The sequence below is a fragment of the Haemorhous mexicanus genome, chromosome 3 (genome assembly GCF_027477595.1).
Source record: "Haemorhous mexicanus isolate bHaeMex1 chromosome 3, bHaeMex1.pri, whole genome shotgun sequence".
NCBI lineage: Eukaryota > Metazoa > Chordata > Aves > Passeriformes > Fringillidae > Haemorhous > Haemorhous mexicanus.
In genome coordinates, this window is record NC_082343.1 from 27,656,300 (window position 1) to 27,682,999 (window position 26,700).

The following is a 26,700-nucleotide window of genomic DNA, read 5'->3' on the forward strand; positions in this document are numbered from 1 at the left end:
TTTAGCTATCCCGCAAATATTTGGTTTGGTTTGTTGCTTTGGGGTTTGTTGTTTGGTTTTTATGATTTTTTTTTTGGGGGGGGGGGGGTGTTATTTATTTTTGTCGCCGTAGAAACATTAGGGGAAGTTAATTTCAAAATAAGGTCACTTCAAGAGAATTTTTCAGAATTGCTTCCCTACTGGATTAGCCTCTAGCAATATCTGGCAACAATAAAGTTACGCTGCAGTTTAGAAAAACTCACGAATTTCGACGCCGGACCTGGAGGAGCGTGTGTTATTGCGTGGGTGTGTGTCCGTGTGGACAAGGGTGAGCCCACACACCCACAGAGCGTGGCTGGATGTGTGCACTCGTCGATGGGGTCGAGCTGATGTGTACAATGTCCACACACACACAGAGGCATATATATGTGTACACACATATGCGTGTTTTCAGATTAAAGGAGCTCTTGTAATATCTTGTAGAACACTGAATATTCCCTTTTAATATCTAAATAGGTCAGTAATACAGTTCAATAACATTGGAGGTGTCTGTATATTCTCTCTCTTCAGTCTGTGATAAAACATTCTTTAAGACTATTGGGATTTTACACTGTAATTCTATTAAATAGTAATTGAAGGGGCGCGCGAGGCTATGATACAGGATCAGCAGTGTGTAAGCCATCCGTTTGAACTTTAATTTGGAATCATAGGCAGATGGGATCACGGCCTCTTTGTGGTGCTTGCAGATTTAAAACTAGCCGGCACATGGAGGGGAAAAAAAAACCTGCAATGCAGATTCATTCATTAAACATGAAAGGTTAATGCTAGAGAGGATAAACGTTTAGACGTCTAGGTAAATACAGAAATATACTTCACTTCCCTCCCTTGCTCCTACCATTACCCCCAGCTATCTCAGTTACTGATTTTCTATTGTTATTACAAATAAGTTTTCTTTATATCCCCAGTGGGGATAAGCGTACCTGAACGACTTATTTATACCTGGATCGCAGTCTGTCTGTGAAACTTTAATTCCGCTTGCAGCCAGGGGGAAAGACAGATTTATTTATTTATTTACTCTTTTGCTGCCTCTTCCTTGTTACTCCTTGGATCCTTTTAAAGCTCTTTTTGAAAGATTGCTGGAGCCAAGCCCCTCTGTATAGCGGACACGGCTGAGAAGAGATAAGCTGTCTCCTAAAATGGACAAATTAAATATAAAAACCTCAATAAACCCCAAAGAGAAAAGGTGTGGTTGTGGTATGAATTGATCTGCCTAGGCCGGGAGGCGAATGGTAACAGGCACAATCTGCAGGAGGAGCCGTGGGTGCTGCTGCTTGTGCGGGGAGCTGCTGACCGTGGCCGAAGTGGAGTGGGTGCGTGCCCGTGGGTGCGTGCCCGTGGGTGCCTTCCCGTGGCTCTGTGCTGGTGAACTCTTAGGCCCGACGTTGCTGTTCCACCTCATCAGAAAACAAAAGACTTTCCAACTGAAAGAGTCAAATCTGCCCCTCCTCCTCTCTTCCCTGGCTGTATCGTATTAAAAAGGAGCTTTCATTGTTTATTTCTAAATATTTGTGAAGCAGACAGTCTATGGGTTAACCTAATTAACACATCCATACTGTATATTAGTGGACCAAACGGTACGACGAATTTCTAATGCGATGGTTGAATGTGATAGTCATTTCTGTGTTACAGGAGATTACAGCAACACTGGAGCATTTCCAGATTGTAGATGGTTTTAGATGTTGAATTTCCAGATGAGTATTTACCATCATAACTAATTTAAGACCATTATTAAATAGAAATTCTCAGCAGGGCTCTTTAATGATGGAACACGTTACTAATTACAGAGTTTACGCTCTGTTTTGGCTAAGCAGTCTAGAGGGATGGGATTGTGCTCTGCATGCAAAGCCAATATTACTAACGAGGAGGCATCATACCCCTAACATTTCAATCATATTATTAAAGAAAGCCACTTCTTGCCTTATCTGCGCGAGGAGATAGCAAGAGCGTTTTGTTTACCCTGCTCCCAAGCTCTGAAAATAGCTGGAATGGAGAGCGGGATCCCTCCCCTGCTTCCCCCTACTCCCAGAGGTCTGGGAACAGGGGGGGCTGTGCGAGAGGGCCGCCCCCTCCACCCACCGCTCCCCGGGGCTGGCTCCCCGCCGCTCCCGCCCTGCCGGGGCCGCCTCGTTGCCCCCCGTGTCCGCACAGGCGGGCTCTGCCCGGCGCTCGGCGCCGGGGGGAAGCGCAACAGCGAGGGCGTGAGCGGTGAGAGCAGCGGGGGCTCTTCCCGCTCCCCCAAAAGTCACGGGCACAGATGCGCACACACCGGGCAACCACGCAGGACTGGCGTGTGCGGGGAGATGGGTACAAAGAGTCAAGTAAGTAAAGGGCGTGCAGGAGCAATTTCGGTGTTCTCACCATCCCTCACTCCTCGGCTCCCCGGGGCCCACGTCCCGGGCAGCGGCCGGCGCGTTTTCCCCGGAGGCCCGGACCACGCTCCCTTCGAAGCCCGGGGAAGCAGATCCCCGCCACGAGGTCTGTATTAAAACGGGAAGATATGTTCAGGGCTGGGAGAAAATGACCCCGATGGGAACGGGGGAAGTGGGACACGGGGGTCCCCGTCTGGAGGAGCCCCCGGTCCCCGCGGCTCTGTCGCCTGGGCAATCCCGCACGTGCGGGACCGGTGCTTGCCTGTCCTTGCTGTCTTTGGGACTATAATACCTCTGGAGACAGGAAGAAAAGTAGATCTGAGGCTTATTTACTCATCTCACCTGTGGGCCACCTAAAACTGCATTTAGTTTTTCTGACAATGGCAATTTTCCTCTTACCCACCTACTTCCTGGCCCACCTCCTTCCCCTCTCCAGGTTACGGAGCACGCCGCTCCGTTCAGTCCGGGTGTCAGTACCGCGTTTTCGTTGCCCTTGAAAGGACGACAGACGGTTCTCAGCCTATTTTCATTCTCGCTATCCATTAATGTATTTGATCTGGACGATTAATAAGTACGGAGGACAGGTTTACAATAACCTGCTATTACGTTCAGCGTCAGTTCTGCCCGGATAAAGACTTTTTGGATTGGCTCACTCTGCTTGTCTTAAAAAGGTGCAGTATCCATTCTCTGTACAGAGGAGATACATATATATGCGTGTGTAGAGAGACAGGAACACAGAAACACGTTTCCTCTTTATTCACATACGTATCTGCAAGAACAGTTGGATATATTCCACACATCCCCTCTCCAACCTGTCCTTATAGAGGACGAAAATTGAGGAGGCACAAGCCAGTGGCCAGAGGCTCGCTAGGTTTCCCCCTCCCCTATTCTAAAGAACCTTTTAATGACATCTAAACAACAATCTAAACATAAAAATCTTCGAACGGATTTGAAGGAAATTAAATTGTCTCCCCCCACTGTGAGCTTGTGAGCGAGTCACTGTGTTAACTTCTAAATGGATTCTCTCAGTTTGTCTACTTATGTGTTTTACTGCAGCGTGTCTTGTTCAATAACGCAGGATGTGGCATTCGGTGAAATTCCGGCCGCTCTTTTGGGGCCTTGCTCCTTCCCGGTGCCGAGGAACTTCCATCTCCGAGGCCGGGCCGCTCCACACGCGGCGCCTGAGGCCCAGGATGGGCACCCTGTCCCTGCTGCTTCGGGGCCCTCCGCACGGGGCGGTTTCTCCCGGGGCTGGGACTCCCCCATTCTCTGGGCAAAGCTGAGCAGAAGGCAAGCCTCGGAGACGGCCGTGCATCCCCTCGGAGCGCGCGTCCCGCTGCCGTCGCGGCGCAGCCATCGCGGGGGGAAGGAAGGACACCCGCCCGGGGCTGCCGCCTGCCCTCGGTGCTCTGACCGCCCCCGCCAGGCGGGCCCTGCCGGGACCGTGCCGAGCCGGGCCGAGCAGAGCCGAGCCGAGCCGGGCCGGGCCGGAGCGCTGCCTGCAGCTGCCCCTTCCCTGGGGGTCCTTCCCGCCCGGCGTCCCGGGCGCCGTGTCCCCGCCGCGCCGCGGTCCCGCCGCCACCGACGGCGCCTCAGCCCGTTTGGAAACTGACTCATTCTGTAAATAATCTTTGACGTCCCCACAAAGCCGCCCTTCGAGAGGAGTTTATTAGCACGGAGCCATTAAAACAGATGTCATGTTAGCTTCCCCGTGACATTTGGGTGACACATCTCTCCCGATGAATTGCTAATTGTCTTCCCGCCTGCAGTAAACATCCCGCTCCATTGTCTGCGCTCAAGAGAGTTTCTGCCGCAAAATACAGTCCTGCGTCGCGGAGAGACCTCGCCGTGCGCCTCCCCGACCCCTGCCCCCGCCCCGGCCCCGCGCCCCGGCCCCCTCGGTGGTACAGCTACCCTTCTTGCTCCCCTCAGACCCCGTCTGCCTCGGCTACCCCCCCAGCTGGAGCGCCGGCCCCTTGCCCGCACCTGGAGGTGCGGCAGGCCCTGCCCGGCAGCCTGGCAGCTCTGCCCTGCCTCCGCCGCCGCTCCCCGCGCTGGGCGCGCCCCTCTCCCGCAGCAGCAGGGACCCCTCGGCCCCGCAGCGCCCCCGCTCCCTTCCCGCCGGGCTCCCGCAGAGACCCTCGCCCGCGGGGCCGGGGGGGAAGCGTGGCCCTCCCGCCGTCTCTCCCCTTCTGGCATAACACCCTTTCCCAGCTTCTCCGAGTTGTTTATTTTGCCTGGAACAAAAGGTGTGTGTGGCGGGGTCGGGGGAGGCGGCCCGTTTCCAGCAAAGTCCAGGCACGGCGGTGACATATGTCTGTCATTTTCGGATGTGAAAAGCAGGGATGTGCAGTGCCGAGCCTTCTCCTTATTCCCTGATGAAGGTACTGGGAGGAAGCTGTCAGAGGGCTTTGAGAGGATAAGGCAGAGCAGCCTTAAAGAGGAGCTTTGCAGCTGAGTGGCTGACTGAATCCGTCTTACCTATGTACGTAAGGTTTCATATTCATAGCCGTTGTCTGTACGTTGATACATAATCTCTCGCCCTTGTTAATTCTCAATAGATGCAGAGATAACTAATCCTCCCAGATAGATAGACACGGGCAGATTATGAGAGTGCAGTCTATCTACCTATCTGTCTGTATAGTCCCACACGCATATATATAAGCACGTAAAGCGATTTCAGTGTGTTTTCTTCCACAGGAGTACACAGGGCTGAGCAGACAGAGAGCCCAACGCCCTGCCTAGCAGATCTGGAAGTGTTCGGAGAGAATAAAAATACACGCATCACTCACATATTCGGGGCTACTTGTTGTTAGAATTTTTATGTCCTGCACCCACTTTCTCTCCCTCTCCTTCTACACAGTGTACTCGAGTGTTGTACAAACACGTACAACCTTTCCTAGTGAGGGAAATTACGGAAAGAGAGAGAGGGAGGCTAAAGGTGGGGTGGATTCGGAGTCTTTAAAAAAACCAAACCAAACACAACTCTCCCTCTCATCCCAACCAGCGAGATCGCACTTGAAATTATTTATCTGCTGGACAAAGAGACCTATCTGAAGTCAACAGAGATATTATTTTCATTGCCCAAAAGTGTTCCTGTCCTTACGGCCAGCCACTATCTACAGCGAAGTTACCTGGGCTCGGCTTTGTTCTGATATTTAGCAGACATGTTTTATGGATGCCAATCGCAAAAAAAAAAAACGATCTTGGGATGCCTGCTGAATGTTGCTCCTAGTGTGCCTAGCCTCTGCCCGCCCCAGTTCGGGGATGCTGGCCCCCCCACTCCCCAGGAAAGCCGGGCACGGCGGCGCCGGTGGGGCAGCGCCCGTCCCCGCCGGCTGCGCAAACACCGTGGTCTGAACTCGGCCGAGTTTGCAAAGGTCGTTCAGTACCTGCCCGCCTCCGCAGATGGGATGGCTTTGCAGCAGCTTGGGAAGATGCCCGGCTAGGGCCTGCCCAATCCCGCTGCTGCTACCGAGTCTCGGTCACCCGGCCCGGCCCGGCCGGCCCGGCCCTGCGATCCTGTCGGGAGCGGTGCCTGCGGGCTCTGCGCAGCCTCTGTGCAACGGGAACCCTGCCCCCAAAGCGGGGCTGGGGGTGTTCAAATGCCACCTCACTACTCCTCGGTGAATATTAAACATCATTGTCTTACAAATGAGGAGAAACCGCTACCGTCAGAATAATAATAAACTACCTCTTGAAACCCTAAGTCTCTTACAGAGGGGCGTTAGAGACGACGAAGCTGTTAGCGCTAAAATCGGATTCCTCCCACCTGCGACTTCCCCGTGTCCTCATGTCCTGAAACTGTCCGTCTTGTTTGTCATGTTTGTTCTGCTGTAAGCGATACGATACACACCGGTCCCCACAAGAATGATGGGATGATTTCATCCCGTGTGAATTCCTGCAACCTTTCTCCCAAAAGGGGCACTTTCAATCCAGTCCTGCCCTTCTGATGATCAAGTTGTCTCCTTGACTGGAAACACGGGGGGGACGTGGGACTTTGTCACTGAATCTGGGTCAGAACAGAAAGGCAGCTTATGTTCCGAAGGTTTTTCCCTTCGGCTAATGACTTTGTCCCATGTCAGTGAAGTCACTAAGGCTTGTTTGTGTCTGCAGGTCCAGAGCAAATGTTGAAGAATCCTCGAATTCTACACCTCTCTGCTGCGGCTGTGAATGAGTGAGTTAGTCACTCGAGAATAACCGTGTATCAGAGGGGAAACTGCTCCCTGCAAACAGGGATGGTGTCTTAGGAAGCAGCTTCCCGAGCTGTATTGTTCAGACTGATGCTTACTTGTCTCATTACAAAATCAAGAGACTCCGTCTCATCCAACATCCTAGTGTTACATCTCGAAAGGGGAGAGGAAAGCCTGAAGAAGTGAAGGTGACAGGTTGAAAAAATGGAGGCAGGAAACAAACCTCACCACCCTTCCAAAGTAAAAACCTCTTTACCCCAATATAGCACCAAATAAACCACAAATCTGTACGTAATCAATACTGATCTGGAACCAATCTGTTCCTCCCCAGCTTCGTGTGGATCCAGGGCTGCAAGTGCTTGTGATTACACAGAGTAGGAGGGTCATTTTCTAACAAGGGTGCTCACTGTATCTGAGCTCTAAATTATCCAGAGAGGACAGATGGCCCTTCTGATCTTATAATGAGAGCAGGGAGTGATTATCAGCCTGAACCAAAAAAATGATGCTCTGCTGACATATTTTCACAGTTCTGAAATCTGTGCTTGCACTTATGCCTTGCTTCATATCCCTCTTCGTTTAATTTAGGCATCGTTTGGGATTTTGGAGGGCTGTGTGAAATCCGTTCATTTATCTCAGTCTGTGTGTCTGTCTCTCTCTCCCCATGTATCTATCTAGGACATGTGTACAGACACAAAACAAAGGAAAGCAAAAGGTCACTTCACAGGAACTCTTAGCCCAAATCACGCTTGGCAAAATATTTATATATAAATATATTTGCCAATAATTAGGAAGCCCAGCTGCCTCCCGGATGCCTAGATTTTATGCCTGCTTCTTGGCAGTTTTCTGGAGCTGTTGCATTCCATCTTTGCAATTACTACAATACATGGTGAGTCAGCTCAGACCCTAGCTCTCTTCAGGGAAAAAAAAAAAAAACCAACCCATACTTGTGAATATTTTGGGCTTATGTTCGTGCTTTAACAGTTTTGGTTTTTGGTATTTTTTCTTAGAAGGATCTGTAACAGACAGCAGAATCCCCCATGAAGAAAAAAAAATCATGATGGCCGAGTTTAAAGGGAGATATTTCTTTCATTTGCAGATTTCTGCGACTTTTCAGCCTAAAAGCAGTGTTAATAACCTTTACCCTGCACAGAAAGGGTAACAGAGAAGGAGAGCCGGGGAAGTTCCTGGTGACTGGCAGCAGTCAGATCTCCATCCCTCTTTCCAAGTCCCTCAGAGGTGAACTTGCAATTGCAGAGAAGTTAGGTCAGTACAAACAAATTAAACCAGGGAGCTATTCAGTGGTTACACAGTCATTTCGCTCTCCTATTTGCACTGTAATATTGCATTACCCTCTAATTGTCACATATACTTTTCACTCTCCAAATATGGAAGACAAATACTGAATCCCTTTAAAGTTGCGCCGCTTTCCAGGCTGCCCGGCTGGGCGAGGAAAGCCCTTTCTGCGTGTTCTTGCTGCCATCTACTGGTCCCACGGCCGCAGCCCTCCATCTGTGAAACTTCCCCCTGTTTTCGCAGCCGAGAAGAAAAAGGTCTGCGGCGAGCAGTGGGAAATGCACCTAATGAGAAAAGGCGTGATAATGTCGCCAGTGGCACTGCCAGGTCACGCCGCCGTTCATTTGAAGCGTAGGGGAAGAGGATGCTTTTGGTTACCGGTGATGTACTCACTACTTGGAACTAAGCATGTGCATGTATCTTCAGCCAGCTCTAGGTGTAAGCTGATTTTATACAAATAAGGCAGTTATTTCATATTTTTGGGGCTAAGAGCTTTTAGTAATATATCTTTTGAAGAAAAAAACCCATTCCTTTTGCAGAAAACCCCCAAGTTTAGATATCCTACGTAATTACCAGCATCAGATTTAAAGGGGACCAGTGCCAAAGTTTTTTCTATTCTCTTTTCCCTCTTCATTATCTATCTGAACTCCACCCCCAAACCTTGACAGATGAGGTGTGTCATACTACATAAGTAACATCAGTTTGGCTTTGTCTGCATTTTGCAAACACTTTCTCTAGAAAGTACTTTTTTCAGCATTTTTGAAATGAGGTGAGGTGAGGTGAGGTGATACCTCAGCATTTTTTCCTGAGGTATCACCTCACGTTATTGTCTGTTTATTTCCAAATGACTGCTGATTTGAAATAATGACACCATCTAATAATTTTATCCCACGAAAATCACAACATGCATAAAAAACTTCTTGGAGGAGTGTACAGAGCAGTGTGTTCCATTTCCACCTGTAGATTGTCTGGGCCAGATCTACTGAGGGCTTGTCACTTAGCTATGAGCTAAGCCTCCCAGGTTCCTGTGATCCCTCCAGAAAAGCCTTCACAAAGCCCACACTTCAGAGACACAGTGTTCTGGAATTTTCTGAAGGCATCAAGCAGCTCTAGGGCACTCTGAGGGCAATGAGAAGTTTTAGGCCTTGGACCCATCAGCCACCTCAGGTCAAACATCCCTTGACAGTGCCCACCTGTGGGGCCTCACTCAAGGGTAAGTGATTGACCATCTCCAAAGTACTGCTGCCTCCATTGTCCCCTGCAGTGTGAGAATCTCCAGTGTTGATTTTTACTCCAAACAAGGCCGGGTATAGCCACAGTTAACCACAGAAAACCTTTCTACTTCCATGTTTCCAGCTTAAGGAAAGGAGTTCTGACTGGATGGTCCACATTCCTCTAGGACAGTGGTTTGTCTAAGTCCTAATTCCTTTATTGCCTTAGGTTCAGTTTTTAGGAAATAGGTTTCTGAGGTAGTCTTTCTGAGTTGCATTACTTGTTCTGCCTGACTATTTCAACCATCCCCTGGCTCCATGTCACAGCTTTGGAACACCTCACCTTTGGTAGCAGGGATCTTCACCCTAATGAGGTCAAGAACACAGAGTTTAAAACTCCACTTGGCAGGAGAACACCAACAATGCAAGTGATGTAATGCAGAGACCTTACGTAGTTTGTGCCTCATTCTGGAAATCCAGCTGAACAGCATGAAAAACATCTGAAAAGCATGGGCTGAACACAAGGAAACAGACTCAGGACACACCCTGCTTTCCTTCAGATAGCTAATCAATGAATAAATGAATCAATGAATCTCAATGAAGCAATCAATGAATAAAGCACAACTCACAGATTCCCATCTGGCCTTGACTTCAGTAGCAAACAAAGCATACAGGTTTTCTTTAAGGATATGCAAAGAATTATTATATGTATTTTGAGACTGTAGATTTTTAAAGTAAGACCAAAGACATTTATAATGTGCCATGAAGCAGGATATCCTGGTGATCCCCTCCCAGCCCCCCCTACATTCTCTGTGCATTTTGACATTTTCCATGAGGTCTGAGCAGAGGAACAGTCTGGTATGAGGTACCTGAGCTATGGAGCAGCAGCATAAGGCCTTCACACAATGGTAGAGTGTCACACCCCCCTCCATGAGATCTCTGAGAGTGACTCTGTCTTTAGTTGTGGCTTGTTTCTGAATAAGCTGTACTGTGATAGTCACACCTGTAGAAAGCAGATGTGACAGCTTTTGGCTCCTGAGTGACCAGCTAGCCATCCAGGGAAGTTACCATCTACCTGCTTTTCTTTTACTGCTATTAGTCTGGGTTTGCCTGTTCAAAGAGATTCTGCCTCAGCATATATGAACATCAAACAGAACATTATCTTTAAAAGATTTTTAGCCTTTTTTTTTTTTAAGCAGGACATATTGATATCACATTCCGCTTTGCCAGTGTGACATCCACATGACAGCCCATGGTCCATGATCACCCATTTTTTAATCTGCTAGCCACTTCCACTTCCACCTGCCCAATGCACTGATCCCTTCAGTACAGGGCTGTGTGGAGGCACATCCTGGCTGTGTGCATTTAACCTGTGTGCTGCTCTAAAATACCTGTGCTCCCGAGGTTGAACAGATGGCCACAGAAGATGTTGCACGGTCTCTCTGCTTAAATGCCTCTCTGCACATGAGAAAATTATTTTTTGGGCAGTATAGCATATGATCATATGGGTCCTCTGTGACTGAGATGCAAACATACTGAGGACACAGCTGAGGCGCATTCTCAGCTTGAGTTGTGGCGCAGGAGAAAGATTTGTGTCATTTTACACATTCCAAATGATTCAGGGATCATGGCAATGAGCTTTGTTTTGAGACTGTTAGCTAGCTTTTATCAAACCAAAGATTAATTTATTCCAGGGAATGGCCCAGATTCTTGCATAAAGGAAGACATCAAGGCAGATTCTGCAAAGCCCAGTGGAAAAATTATGTTATTGTTGTTTTAAATAGTGTTCAACATATGACACTGTGAAGCATAATGAGTAGCCTGAACATCTTGCTGCATCACTAATTCATAGTAATACAATTCTTTTTTCTGAAATGGTTTGTACTACTTCTTGTACACTTGTAAGTGGTACTTTGAAGTCAATCGATGCCTGTTATTCAACATCTTCAGCAGATTTCAAAACTGAGGGAATTTATTCCATGCAAAGGTTAACATCTCAAACTTTTCTATTAAGACAACAAAGAGGCAAAATTTTGAAATTTTAGCTATTCCTGAATATCTCCATGAACAACCAGAATCTTCTGTTTCAGTAAGTTTGCAACACTCCATGCTAGTATGGATTTCTTTTGACTTAATAATATCAACTTTTCTATTCTCTTAATATAAATTATAAAAACAAAGGGAAGCACTTCAACAACTTAGAATTTAGATGCTCCAGTATTCTTTGCAAAGAACATTCACAGAAATTTCATCAACCAGTATTGAAATTGACAACTTAGAATTGTTACATCAAGTTCTAATTATCAGATAATAAAGTGACTAGAAGGACTGGAAGTGTTTGCTCTGTAAAATAATAATTTACACTGAAACTGATAAGTCTTAGTACTATGATTTATGTGCTAAAATATGTGTTAGCATTAGGAAACGAGGGAACTTACATTTAACTTAAACAGTATTCAGAGGACAACCATTGAGATATGAATGCCTTGAGCAATACTCCCTGTAAGCTGATATTCCTGCAGTCAGACAAAGCACAATAGGATAAATAGGATTTCTTTTTCTTATTTTGTTTTGAGAAGAGGAAAACAATATTCTGTTTACAGTCTAGCAATGAGTGCTGTTTGGTCTTCAGAACTACTGTGAGGTTAAGTGGAGAGGAGAATATTTGCTGTGCACCTTTACACATGAACTGCAAACACAGCTCCTGGTACTGAACATTCATTTGGGAATTACTCAGGCTTCCCATGTGGATCTGGGCTACTCAATGTACACATGAGATGATGTGGTTATTGAGTGCATTCTAAGAATTACCTGTTTGAGGGTCAAGTCCCTAAATTCCTTGCAGATGTGTGTACCCCAATGAATGGTTGCTCCAACACTTGAAAATTTTTTTTTCTTCCAAATTACATTCAGAAAACATTAAACAATTTCCAGTCTGTTCAACTGAACTGTATCTGGTGAACTGCCTTCCTTTTTGATTTTTTTCCATGTTTGTGCCAACTGGAAGTATAAAATGAAGCCTTGCTTACATAGGGGACCAAAGCATCTCTGTGCTAAATCTGATGCTGCAGACTGGATAGATGAATTCTGAATGAGTGATGGTCTTACCTTTGTGATATGCACTTTCGGAAAATTCTTCATGGCTCATCTTCCCTTCAAAAATATTGAAGTGACATCTTTTCTGGTCTCTGCTGACTTCTGGCTGGACTAATTTGGTCTAGCAATCATAAGGGGTGTAGGAAATACTGTGCATTTTAGAACTGAAGCTTTGACATGATACAAGTTAGACCTCGTTGAGCAATTTGGATAATCATGTGTTTTATGGCTTTCAGACGTTCTTGCTGCAGTGTAAAGGTCCATAAATATTTAGAACAGAGAGTCTGTGGTCCATTTATGCCTATTTTATGTAGCATTGTTTTTCTTTATTGGAGCTTGTTATTTTGTGCATGACAGCAGCATTGTAGTTTTCAAAAAGGAATTTTTTTTTAAGGGTTTCCTGTAACACAGAAGCATTGAGGTGATCAGAAGATGAATTCTATTTTAACATCCACAAACTGGAAGATATCAACAAAGATTAGCTGAAGAAAAATAAAGAAATAATCTATGACAGTGTTGAGAGCGATTCTCAGAATTTTAAATACTTGTTAAAGGCTTTGCTGTATTTCACTTCAATAAACATCATGCTCCAGTTACTACTTGAAACCATAGGGGCATTATCCTGTGCAGCACTTATCAATATTTTAACACGTGAAAGTCAAATGATGTTGAAACATTGAACTATATTTCCATCTGTGCAAGCTAAAATGGTACAAATGCATCCTGTGTAATGGAATACTGCATCCCCAGTTACTTTCTTACAAGTGATACCTGATTTCTCTGTATTTTCTGTGGTTGTTTCCATTGCTCTGATGGTGCACAAAGGAAGACTGTCTTTTAAAATTAATGTTTATAGCATTTAAGGAGTTTCAACCCAACCCGCCTTAAATCCAGAGAAAACAAATTCTTGAAAATTGCTACAAAAATTAGTAGCTAATTTTCTGTTACCCTTGCCTCAGTGTTAAATTTTTCTATGCATTTTGTGTGAAAATGGGTATTGGTACAAAAACAATGACCCCGAGATTGGCTAGAATACAAATATACTGCTCCCACGAGAGATTCTGAGAGCTTGTGTCCAATGGAAAAATGTTCTATTAGTGGGCAGTAAAGAGAAGGAGGTTCTGCCAAAGGTTGTCTATTTCAGTGGGATTTCTCTGAAACATCTGGGAAGACAGCTCCAGTTGCAGACCTGCAGCAAGATCCCCACACGCCATGGTCCCAGAGCCACCAGCAGCAGGCACAACTGGATGGCCTGTCAAATACTAGACCAGCCACCTGGTTTCACCCCAGGAGAAGGATCACTGCGCTGCAGACGGGTGTGACACAGGTGTGACAGCACAGAGTGTGACACACAGGTCAAGTGTTAACTGTATTGCTCAGTGTCACCGAGAGCCCGTACCCCGACAAGTTCTTCTGCCAGCAGCACATCACAGATTAAATGGGTGATACCCCTTCTGTGAACCCCCTTCCACGAACTTGTCTCCTGTTGCTTACGTTATATCTGACATTGTGAGCCTTCCATCTGGTCACTGGATTCCTTTTCTTGGCTTGCATCATGTTGGTTTGATTTGTTTCACAATCTCCTTGTTTCTCCTGACTTTTCTACCCAAGGCCTTGGCTTCTCTCAACCAGCCATGCACTCCTTTATTTCTTGGAACTATCTGAAGCATTCTCTCTCCATGGTCACGTGTCTGTGCTTCTTGTGTGATCTCTTTCCTAGCAAAGCTTGGACTGCTGCTGTTTGCTGCTGCTTTAGAAAAGAATTTGAAGACTATCAAAGCTGCTTAATTGTGGTGCTGCTTCAAGTGCTTTTCTCCAGTCCTTCAGGGGCTGCCCATTTAGCTCCCATGTTTCTCTGTCTACTTACAGGCTGTAATACCAGGTGGAGCAGACTTTGTCTTCTCCTGCCCACCTCCTGCACAATAGCCACCTGTGCTACCAAGAGGATGAATTTTTAAATTGCAGGTCTGGACTTCCTTCCCACCTGATCTGATGTCTTCCTGTAGGTGTTCAGGTACATCAATGAGCCAGAGAGAGCTGAGGTACACAGAAAAGTGACACAGAAAACTGTCTTTACTTGGCCACTTGCTCCCTTCATGTGCCAGTCAGGTCTGTGCTTTGCAGTGCCCTGCTCATCAGCAGTGTCCAGGACTCCAAAGTTCCAGTTATGCCTGTTCCCAGTGAGAAAGCTTCTCTGTTTTCACAGATTTTGTAGCTTCTCACACTGGCCTTAAATTTTTTTTACTTAATATAACCAATCACTGAGCACACTTTTCCCAGGACTTCACTGACTCTGCTTTATATTTTTAATTCTCCATTTGAGTATAGCTACAGACAGTCCATTACTATTGCTTAGCAGTGTTTCTTGGAATGGATTTCAGAGGGCTTTCCATCCACCTAGAAGCAACTTGATCCATTAGCCTGTAAGTGGCTGTAAGTGCATCCAGTAGAAGGGCTGCAATCTTTTAGTCAATACTTTTCTTCTACAATGCACGCATCTAGAGCACCTTCAGAGCTGGTAAAATTATACAGCAGATGCTGCTGCTTCATCAGAAGACCAATCCTGGGGCAGTTCCCCACTGCCATGGGATAATCATGATGCTGGAATGTAATGTGAGTCTTTTTGTAATGCTCCACTGTACACATGATGGATTATAGGCTGAACATTTTCCCTTCCTTTTTTCCAATGAACCCTGACATCTGCATTTTCCATTTGTCTGTCTGCCGGGCTTCCTATTTGTTTTGAGCTAGAGTGCTTGAGAAGTGCTGCTCTCTGTCAGTACTGAAACACTTTCCCCAGCAGTTGAGCTGTTCTCACTGTTTGGATTAGTTGCTTCAGACTGACTAGTGTCTCTTTGCATTCTTTTCTCTGAGCTGCAGTGGAGAGTCCCAGGCAGCTCAGGCATGGTGGCAGGAAATGGCAGCAGTGGCTAGACATGAAACAGCATCCCTGGGAACCCTGTAATGACTCATGTGGTTTCCATCATCAACCAAGGAAAATGATTCTATATTCCAGCAGCTCAGTAGGCAGTTCTGGGTTGGAGGCATTGTGACTTTGTGAGAGATTCTGATTTTTCAAGCTCTTGCACAGGTCACCAGTACATAAATCTCAGAATCAAGCATTTGAGTTCCAAGAGGACTGAAGTTAAGCATGGAGATCATAGGGCCTTTTCAAAAAGAAATGGGGCCTAGGGTTTGTGATCTAGATGATCAAGCATCTCTAGCTCAACAGCAAAATCAGTTTTTGATCAGCTTTGGACTGTAAATAGTGAATTATTTTAACCAAGACCGGAGCAGAACTGTTGTGTTTGGATATCCACTTCTCAGTATCTTCAATGAGGTAGGACACAGAGATAATGCCAGCTAAGGTGTGTAATGCCAATGCCAAGTGTTCCATGTTTGAGACGTGGTGACTCTGGCTTCTGTTTGTTGTGTGCCCCAGAACTGAGTGCTGCTTCCAAATTTATGTGTGGATAACAGTTATCATCTTTTTTAGGTAAGTAAATGCTTAAAGAAATCAGATATTAGACATTATAGTACAACAAAATGATCATGCAATATTTTAGATGGACTTTTGAAACTTTTCCTCCTGAAAAGAATATTAAAAAAAATCTTCAGATCCTTATATAATTACACTTGATGTCTAACTCACTATACAGGATGTATTCCTACCTTCATTCTCTTACTAAATTTTTGATCAGTAGATCCTGTATTTTCAGAAGTGTGAGTCCTCCCATAGAGGCGGGATACACTTTTTTAAAGTGTACTTTGTGTGGTACGTATGCTATGTTTCCTTGCTTGGGACATTCTTGTATGTGAACCTCCATAAACTGACTAATGTCGTGCTCTAGAATGTACTAAAAGTAAAGTAATTCTGCCCTGAGATGGCAGATGACATTCAATGTAAATAAATGCAAATGCACGTGGAGAAAAGGAGACCCATTTAAACTGATGGGTCAAATCTACAGCATACGCTTGCCAAGTTATTGTTTTGTATGTTGTTCTGAGCCCCTCATCTCTAAGACTATGACAAAAAGATAGAAAAGGTTCAGAGAAGGGTGACAAGGTATCCAAGTATATGGAATAATACTTTATGAGAAAAAAAGGAAAAGATTCAAAACACACAGAAGAAAGTATTCCTTTACCCAATATGTCTTGAAACCACAGGAATGCTCTGCTGTGGGATGCTGCAAATGGTGAAAGCTGACCTTGATTCAGGGAGAGATAGGGAAAATTAGCAGAAGAGAAAGACCCACTAAATAAAATTATTTTGGATCTGGAAGTCCCTGAGCAGCAAGCTGCTGCAATGTGGTTATGTGAGTTTGCTGTCTCTCAGAGACAGGCTGCTGTGCTGGATGGTCATTGCTTTGATTCACTATGGTCACTGTTAGCATTTATCTTAGAAGACTCCATATTTCTAAACAAAATGACAGCTGGCCAGTGGCTAGTCTTCCATTGTAGTTCCTGGACAAAAGTGGAAAACCATATTTGAGCCCCTTCCCTTTGAACCTGGCAGCTGGACCAGGCTCTTCCATTTGTGCCTGGAGTTATGAGCAGCAAAACAAATCGACAGCACAGACTCTGCTCAAAAAGATTTGGGTTTGTGCCAACAAGGAGCAAAAACATATTCTGAAATTTTTAGTGTTGCTGCAGAGTACAGTGGTGCGTGGTGCCTGTTGCTTCCCGATGACTTGTCAAACAATCTTACCTGGAAAAGTGTTTTCCCCAAGATCAGATGGAGGAAAGACCCAAAGCCTCACTTTCTTCATTGCCCCTTCAGCTTAGACACTGATTTTGAAGGAGTAGGTGTCTGCTTTGGTCAATCATTTTGGAGAAATTGGGATGGGCTTTGAGACCCAGACTGAACCAGACATTTATGGAGTTTCTGTACAGCTGGATGTCACTTAGTTTGGCAAGGTTGTCCTGTACCTGGAAAGATAGGCAATAAAACTGCAACCTGTTTTCTACCTAACATATGGTATCTAACCCCACTGGAGGCTTGTGCTTGGCAAGCAGAGGAAAAACACTGCAAATTTGATTTAGGCACATATTCAATAGTAGTCATATGGTTTCCACACGCTCTGCTTTGGACACAGGCCAGCGTGTATAAACAAGGGAATATATAATACCAGTAGTATGGAATTTTCTTCCTCTTTTCAGCTTTCACTAAAAATTAGGTGTCTTTGTTCAGGAACACAAACCATTCCTACTGGCAAAATAACCTCCAAGCCCCTGCCTTCCATTCTTCTTCCTTGGATCTATAAAACGAGTTATGAGGTCTAAAGGATCACAAAAAGGACAGGAAAATACATTCATAATCTTCCATCTTTATTTATGTTTTGTTCACTTCATTATTCACTTCATTATTTATTTCAAGAAATGTTATCTGAAGTTCAGAAATATGTAGGAATCCCAAAGCAATGGCAGATGCAAGGAGCTGGTGTCTTTGAAAATGAGCCATATCGGACTTATATGTTTGAGTTTTCACTGCCTCAGTTTACCTACCTAAAAAGAGGAGAGTTGTGTCTGCCAGCTGACTTGGCTGGTGCACTGTGGGATTAAATTGGTGATTGAAAAAATGCTTTGAAGTTCCTGTCTGAAACACATTGTGCATTTGTGAGGTGTTACGGCGTTTAAACAGCGAGTGATAGCACACAAGTTCAACCTATTCACAGAACTATGTAAAAGCAGTGCATTAACCTTTTGGATTGAATCACATTTTCAGCTTGGGATGGATTAGAGGTCTCTCTAAATGCATTAATACCTGAGAACATAACCAGACTGAAGAATCAATTTACTCAAGAGACAAGCTGCCGTGGTATCATAGTCAGCAGGAGCCAGAAAGTGAGGAGACTGCACCAGGGTGTGGGTAGAGACAGTGCTTACAGCTACTGTTAAACAATTCAACAGCACAGCAGTTCTTCTTCCTCCTCCTCTGCTGTCTGAGGGCAAATGGTTACCTGAGACATGAACTGCAGCATCCAGGCAATGTCATAACTCATGCTGTTTCATGCTTGCCTTACTACCAAAAGCTCCAAAGAATATGAATTTTTCTGCTCTCCTTGAGTTTGGGAGTTCCATTCATTTAATTATTGCACTTGAATCTGAATTATGAATGAATATTTTGAAGAATAATTGTGAGTTACTTGGAAACAAAATTTCCTGTGGATTCATACACTGCAAATCTTGAATTTATTTGGGAGCTGAGCTTCTGGACACAATAAGAAGTAATTCCCCAGCAGTGAAAAAGCTTCGGAGAAGCCCAGCTGTGGGCAGTCATGTGGCTACTGAGTGTTCAGGTAGAGCAATTGTCCTGGGGTGTGTGGGTTGTAGAAACAGTGCAATATATTAATAAAAGCACTCACTAACACTGAATCCAACCCATTTTCTGGCCCTGGACCCCATCTCAATCACATCATGCTACTGAGGCTGACAAGAGATACCAATATTCAAGAAATTTTGGTTGTTGTGGAGGCCAGTATGAGGCCTCAAGGTACTGAGGATTTGAGTTCAGATGTGGCCCTGTCACTGCCTAAACTGAGTATTTGTTACTTAGGGCAATACCTGTGTTGTCACATTGCTGAGGTGGAAGGAAACACAAAGCCCACCAAGCAGAATTTAGAAGTTGGGATTATGATAAAGGGTTGTCAAGGTACATTTGGGAACTGGTGTTAAGCTTGGTTTACAGGGCAGTCTTGTCACCTGTCGGACATCTGATGTTATGTGTCCACACTTTTTGTGACAGTTTGGCTCCTGTGACAAGGTAAGAGATTAAAAGAAGTCCTAAAGAGACTCTGAAGAAATATATATTATTTCTTGTTTTAAGGCGGAAGGAGGGAAGAGATGGAGACAGACAGTTCTTTACCTTCAGAAACCTTCCTCTCTGAGAGCACTCAAGCTTGAGGCTATTCCCAGTGTACCAGTGGGAATAAAACCAGGGTTGATCTGAACATGTCTCTGCAGGGTTTCAAGGCAGGTGGGTGGTTCCAGAGCAGCCACTGTGTCCTGATATGTTGATAGACCTATTAAGGAAACAAGGTGTGCAGGCATTGTGTAATCCTCAGGGCTCAGGAGGAGAACAGGAAAGAATTTGCCTTTCTGATGGAAAGTAGGCCCAGGGACTGCTGATACTTCCTTGGGTCCCATGGTAAGGAAATTCTCTCCAAAAGCCATATTCTTGCCTCCTTGCATCCATTGGTGTATTGATTCTGGCCACTTCACCTAGGCTGCAGGTTCAGGGAGGTGGAGGGGAAGCTCTGCACAGCACTGAAGACTTACTTTGACTCACTGACACATTCCTCTCGGGCTGTTTGGAAGGTGACATTACAGGCTCTGTTGATGAATGAGCATTGCTAAATACACTGTGCAAAAGCGTGCATCTGGAACAAGGCATTTCAGCTTCTCTCTCCCCTGGAGAGTCAAGCAGAAGTCAGAGGGGTGCATGTGTGTGTGAAAAACAAAGGCTCATCGTGGCAGCATGGAATGAGGAAGGGATCTTCCACAGCTGTCCTCACAAACAAGTATTGCAGTCATTTTGGCACTTCTCACTGGCCTTTCAGGTGGTTGCAGACAACCCTTAAGCATTTTCTGGGGCAGGATGTGTGTGTATATGCATCACAGTCCCAAGGCATTTAATGAGGAACTTTCCAAAGCGGAAGTATCCCCACTATTTTTTGCTTATTGAACAGAAAAAAATGGCCCAAAACACACACATGTGCACTTACATTAGGTAAAATTGCAAAGGGTGTGAGTGTTGTTGAAGTATAAATCTCTATTATTTTTGCTCTTGAGAAGATGCTTGAATATATTAAGATTTCTCTACTTCAGATATAAATTTGGGTACCGATTTTCTACTGAGAGAGAGCAGGTATCAGCAGAGAACTGGGCCAGGGAAGCACCATCCCCCCATTGCTGGTATATCCCATTGCAGTACACATCTCTTGGCCCTGCAACACAGAGGAAGCCATGTATGGAGGCACCTGGCTGTACAACTTCATCGTCACAAAAAGATTTTGGAGTATTTCATCTCTCTTGCCTGACAATCGGAAATACAAGCTGAAAATGACAGATTAAAATTTTGAGACAGATTTTATGGTCTGAAGACAGCTCTCCCCATTCTTGCCCCTGCAAAGAGGAGCAATGCTGGGGACAAGGACTGCACCTAGGTGTGGTGGGGCACGAGGCACACAGGCAGGCAGTGTCCCCAAGACACGGCTTGCTAAGGTAGCCCCATCCCCAGCTGGCTCAGTCTTTTCACATCACACCTGTGCAGAGTCCTCTGCATTTCAGGGTTTACTCATCCCCCTCCTGGGGGCTGGGGATGGATTTTGAGGCTTGACACAGTATTAGCATTAAAGTGCCCAGGTCTATTTAGGGAGCCAAAATACAAACCATCAGTCCTGGTTTAATCACCAGAAGTACCTCCTTTGCTCACAATATTTGCTCCTCCTTCAACACTATCTACGAGGTGTTTAAAATCTCTTTCATTAACTTTACAATCAACACACTTAATTTGCTACCTATGTTCATAGATGCTGAGAAACCACATTTCAGTTGCCAGTTCTTCCAGTCTTTCTGCTCATTTGCTGCCATTCTTTCTCACAGCAAAAATGTTCTCTATAGCACTTTCCAGATCAGCCTTCTCCTTTAAAAGATTTTTTTTGCTGATTCCTCCAGAATGTTCCCTTGTGATCAATGCTATTATGCTTATATTCTTAATAAATATATAGCAGCTCCATGTGCTATACTCTCTTGGACTGTCCTGGTGGCAATATTGACATTTCCTGACAGTTCTAAAACAGCCTCAGGTGTAAGTGCTTTCTGAGAAATCAAGTTCCAAGCACATCAATAAGCATATCATAACTGTACATCTGAACTGTGGGATTATATTCCCTACTGACCAACAATTCAAATTTCAAGTACCTTGTTGAAGACTTTAGGTCTCACTTTACTTTTACAACACTGCATGTGAATGATGGTGAGATCAAATCTTCACTGATTAAGAGGGGATGCACAAAGGCAGTGTCAGAAGCCCAAGCTCTCTGAGCTTTCACAGGACCACAACTGAATGAGTTAAAGGTGCTAATGCAATGAGACTCTCATGGAAATTTATCCATGGTGATTAGGGAAACCCTACCATTTGGGCTGTTTTGGCACATTAGGCACTTTTTAAAGCTAAATGAATCCCTTATCACCATATAGCTCCACACACTCAGTCTGTGAATCTGTGCTGGCCAGCTGCTTGTACTTACTGTCATCCAGTCTGCCCTATTTATGCTTCAGTGTGCTCTGTTCTGCTTTGGAGATTATTTCTCTTCCATGTTAAAGAGTATTTTGCTCTTAAGGTCTTATTGATGTATTTGTTCCTGACACAAGTGCACACAAAATCCCAGCAAAGAATGCAAACCCAATTCCTTCCATGACAAAGACCAAAATTTGGTCTTTAATATGAAAGCAGCTTTATTTTTGTTGGAAAATGTAGAGGGATGTAATATAACAGATTAGGTGGTGACATATGAGACAAGTGGCCTAATTAATGGCTCATCTTTCCAGAGATTTCGTAAATTATTTTCTGTGGCATTTATTAAGGAATTTGCTGATCACAGAAACATCTTGAACAATGAACATTCTACTTTTTAACTGAATTCTTGCCCAGATACCAAAGTGAGAGATTTAGTCTTAGGAGAAATTAGTTTCAGAGGAGTGTAATTGCAACCCTGAAATTCAGGCCATTTCCTTATGGATGACAGTATGAAAGGGGGCCCTTAAAACTCAGGAAATCTGGGAGAAAGAGTTGCCCACTCTGCCTGTCCCACTAAAAGAAACTGTGATTATGCCAAATCATTCTAAAGCATGGGAGAAATTTAGGGCATATTCTCTGTATTCTTCTATTAATGGGAAACTCCTTCTTCTTCCTATGGGAGGTAGGCTGTAGCTGGACCATTGTCCAGCCAGGCTGGAAGAACAGTCATTTGGGAATGTACAGGGGTCCTAATGGAGAGGAGCTTAATACAGAGTTTACAGGCAATTTCTGGGATATCCAATAAGGGTCATACCCAGCTCCCATTATATTTTAAAGGTTAATGTGCTCTGAATCCTTTTAGCCTCCTTTAATAACCCTGCCAAACCCAGTGAGGTCTGAGTATATCCCACCGCAAATAATTCCTATTCCTATTCCTTATAAGGACAGAGGATGCATAGGAATGGGGATGGATTGAGTTTCTTTGGTTTTCTGGAGCTCAGAGATGCAGATGCAATTTCTCATGTGAAATTAAAGGCAGCTAGGTGTATCAGCATTTTTTGAAATCTTTCTGTGGCCCCGAATCTCAAGATCACAAAGGTCTCTAATTCCATCGAAAGTCAATGGAGTTGAGCATCAGTCTGAAGATCTAAATCTTAGGGGAATTTTCAAAAGCACCCAAGGTACCAACTTCCTGTCAATATAACCTGCTGATTTCCAAAGAAGAGAACACAGGGTTTGCCATCTACTGCAGTGAAACACAGGGGTTGATTCATTTGTTACAGGCTGAATATATCTATTAAACCTCCATTCTCAATCTGTTTCTCCACCTGGATGTCATTGTGCCTAATTCAGTGCTCACAAGTTTTTCCCCTGCAGTTACCAAACATGCTTGTATCTGTGCATGAAAGTACTCATGGAAATGGGAGAGACCTATCACATGTTTTTCCAGGCATTGCCATTCTGACTTCAAAAAGCTGGTAGCAATGTCAGTTGTGATGTTGTCCAGCATCCGGATTATTTTTAAGGTACCAGTACTTACAGGTCTTTAGTCAAGAGGAACTCAGAAAACCTATTTCTGACATGAATTCTAGCAGAAAGAGATAAAGACTGGTTCAACAGCAGCCTTAAATAAAGAAACATGACTAAACAGGAGCACATTCTTATTAGCAAGCAGTTGTCTGTCCTACAGAAAGCAGAACATGCTAATATATGTAACCATAAAGACAGACTCCAAAATATTTAAGTTCATGAGCAGAGGTGTTGACAGTTAAATTGAACTTCTGGCAGGCATTTGCAGCTTGTGAGGGAGCAAACAGCAACTCTTCAGCTTTCAAAACATTTACCAAAGATAATAATTACAAAGCCACATAGTTTCAGAATGACTTTCATTTGTCAGGACAGTTAACAGAGTGGGAAGCCACGCCAAGAGAAAAGCCAAATGCTAGCAGGAAAACACTGACAAATCACTTGATGTAAATTTGAGCCCTGCAGTAAGGCAGGAGAGCACAGGACCTGCCACCTAGTCCCAGCAGGCCCACACTGAATCTGTTATGGTTTTCTGACCTGGAGAGGAACCAGACTGTGCTGGGATTGTACCCAAGAGTCTTGTGCAGCCCTGGAGCAGGACACCCTGTCCAAGAGTGTCCCTTTTCCCCTTCACCCTTTCCAAGTCTGAGTGGGTATGGGTGGGGCTGCATCATGTCCTAGCCAACAGGCTGGGAGCTTCCTGATGACAGGGAAAGGGGGAGAGAGGAAGGAGGTTTCTAGGAGTAGACAACAGGGATAATCTCCCCTGTGGGAAGGGAAGCATCTGGGACGTTATCCTTTTCTGATTGACAGCAGCAGGAAGTGTATCACTGAGGATTTGTTCCACCATGTGCCTTGGCATCCATCTCTAACCTTCTTCTCTTGCTGCCTTCCCTCTGTGCCCTGTGGCATCCCTCTAGCCTTATTTCTTCTATTCTGTAGCAAAAGTGGCTGTTGGCCACTTTTGAGAGTGCCAGGGCACCTCTTAGCTGGCCTTTTGGCCACTTTTGCCTAAGAGCCAGGGCACCTCTTAGCTGGTCTTTTCTCTGATTCTCATTAGGCTCACTTCAGCCTGATGAATTTCACACAGGCTCCACAAGGCACCCTGCTCTGCAGGCATTTTTGTGAAAGCTAAACTTGCACTACCATCCCTGGGCAATGCAAATTTGGAATGTTGGTTCATTTGTAAAGGTCTTGCAAAGAGTTACCACTTACCATCTCTATTAATTTCTCTGGAAAATAAACATTGGAACTAAAAGAGGGAGGAGACAGGTGAACTGATTTAGGTTAAATAATATCTAGCAAACTAAACTGTTTTTAGATACAGTATGGGTTGTCTGAGTTTTGGTTTTCAGGTATTTTCTTTTAAACTCAGCAAATCCTGAGCAGCGTTGGTGCTCTTCTGCTTTCTGTCTTGGAGCAGATCCAGAAATAGCAAAATTCTTTGCAGAAGAGGCTGTTCACAGAGGAGGTCTGGGAGTACAGAAGTAGGAGAGAGAGAAATTTTATGAGTAAATCTGTTGGTATTAATCTTCTGTCCTGATTACTCAGATTAAGAATGTTTCAATAAGCCTGCATTATTTGCAGTGCAGAAGGAAGTCAGCCAGGATGCAGACCCTCCTGAGCTCTGTCTATCCACAAAGGCTGGAGCAAATGCAAGTAACAAAGTCTGCCTATAAGATGTGACTCTTGGGAGCAACTCACAGCTATGGCAGCTGACACCAACTGCAGGAGCTGCTCAGCTGGGGAGACTATGAGAACACTCTATGCTGGAACCCAGGGCACAGGAAGTATTTCTCTGCCTGTCCTGAGAAGTCCTGATCCCCAGGGGAACACTGCTTTTAACCTTCATCCATGGAGAAAGCTTCCAAGTCCTTGGGATGAATTAGAATCTATGAGTATGTGAAATAGATAGTAGTATAGTTTATCACAGGGTGAAAAACTCAAGAGTTTTGGGTTTTTAGTGTGGAGGTAGATAGAAGACAAGAGGGAGGATTTTGGGTGTTGTCTGATCTCCTTCTTGTTCTTCATCTACTCCATTTTCTGCCATGTTGGTGGCACAGAGTGATTGGTTAGAAAGAGCCACAATGCAGATGTTGTGTGAACAGACAAATAATTAGTTATTGGTGGGAAGGCAGAAAAGAAGTACATTCTAAGAGTTAATTGGATAAATCAGCTTTAAAAGACCTTGAATCTGTGTGTCTTGTGACTTTTGGTGCCTTCTCTTTGTATGCTAAGTCTGAGATGTAGACGGCGTGCTGAACTTCTGATAAGAGAAAAATAAACAACAAACTGACGACCAAAAAAACCAAAATTCCTGTTCATCTCTCAATACTGACACAGAACTTTTTAGGGCTCTCCCCATCAGGGGGATCCTCGGGGAAGAATTCCACGACTCTAAAACCAGAGGATATCATACATTTGTTGCCTCATACATGGCTCAGAAAAGAGAATGTAAAAATCTTCTAATCTTGCTGTCAAGACACTAGCTATCTTCAGTGCATCTCAGCAGTGTGAGGACAAAACCCCCAACTGGTACTTTAGTCCAGTGCTAGCCAGGTGTATGAGCTGCAAATAGAGATTTCTGAGCATTGATGAACTGTAGCAGCCTGCATAACATACCACAGCCTTTCCATGATTTGGCACTATCAGCAGAAAGATGCTGAGGTGTTACCATAATACTTTCCTTTTCACACTTCAATAAGCAGTTAAAAGGAGTATTTAATCATCCAGTCTCTATACTGTCACTCCTTTCTGAGACTTCTGGCAGTGATTCTGTAGGTAGATGATACCAGTGTCATGTTCAGGTGAGGTAGAAACACTTCTGGTAACTGTGCATCCTTACCAAAAAAAAAAAAAAAAAAAAAAAAAAAAAAAAAAATCTGCTTGCAAAGAATACTGGCTTCAGAGCAAGAATAAAAAAAGTGGGAGGCTTGATTCACTGCACAGATGTTAAGAAGCATAAGGCAATTACAGCTCCTTTAACTCAGCCTTTATGTGTTGAAAGCACTGTAGATCTAGAGAATTATTTATTATGGGCTTCTGCGGGTGCAATGCCATACATGCAATGCCATAGCAGCATACACTGCTGCTGCTGTGTCTCCTGGGAAATGCCATCCTGGGTGCATGGAGGCTCACGGAATGACACATTGAATATGGTCAGATCAACTCTCCTAGGGTAGTTATGAGATATTTTCTATGAGATATTTTCACTTTGCCATTTGGGAGTCATGTGTTTCTGAAGAGCTTCATAGAGCTCATTTGATCCATATTTATGAACAGTCAAATCTGGCTTTAGGAAAGAAAAAGAAGAAGGAAAAGAGGAAATCCCATTTCTCCCTCAGTTCTGGATTCCTGGGTGTGTGCTGAAGCCCTTGATGGTTCTGGGTCTGGTCAGCGGTGATGGTGACAATGATGACAATTTTCTGGAAAAGCAATCATTAATTTAAAATTAGGGTTGTCCTTTGAGAGTCATATTTTTTGTGGCAGAAGAGTTGATTGCAGTCATCAACATCCTTGGCCTATATCAGCAAAATTAGTATTTTTTGTAGGCTATTATTGACCAGAAGAGTTTGGATCAAAATCCAAAGAGCTTGACCAGAAACTTGGATCACTTTTTTGGAGTTTACTACAAGACCTTTAATTTAGTTCTTCTTCTTGTAGACCTTTGGCAAATGGAGGTGAGTATAGGTGCACAAAAATACGGGGATGCAGGCTCTACAAACAAAAAA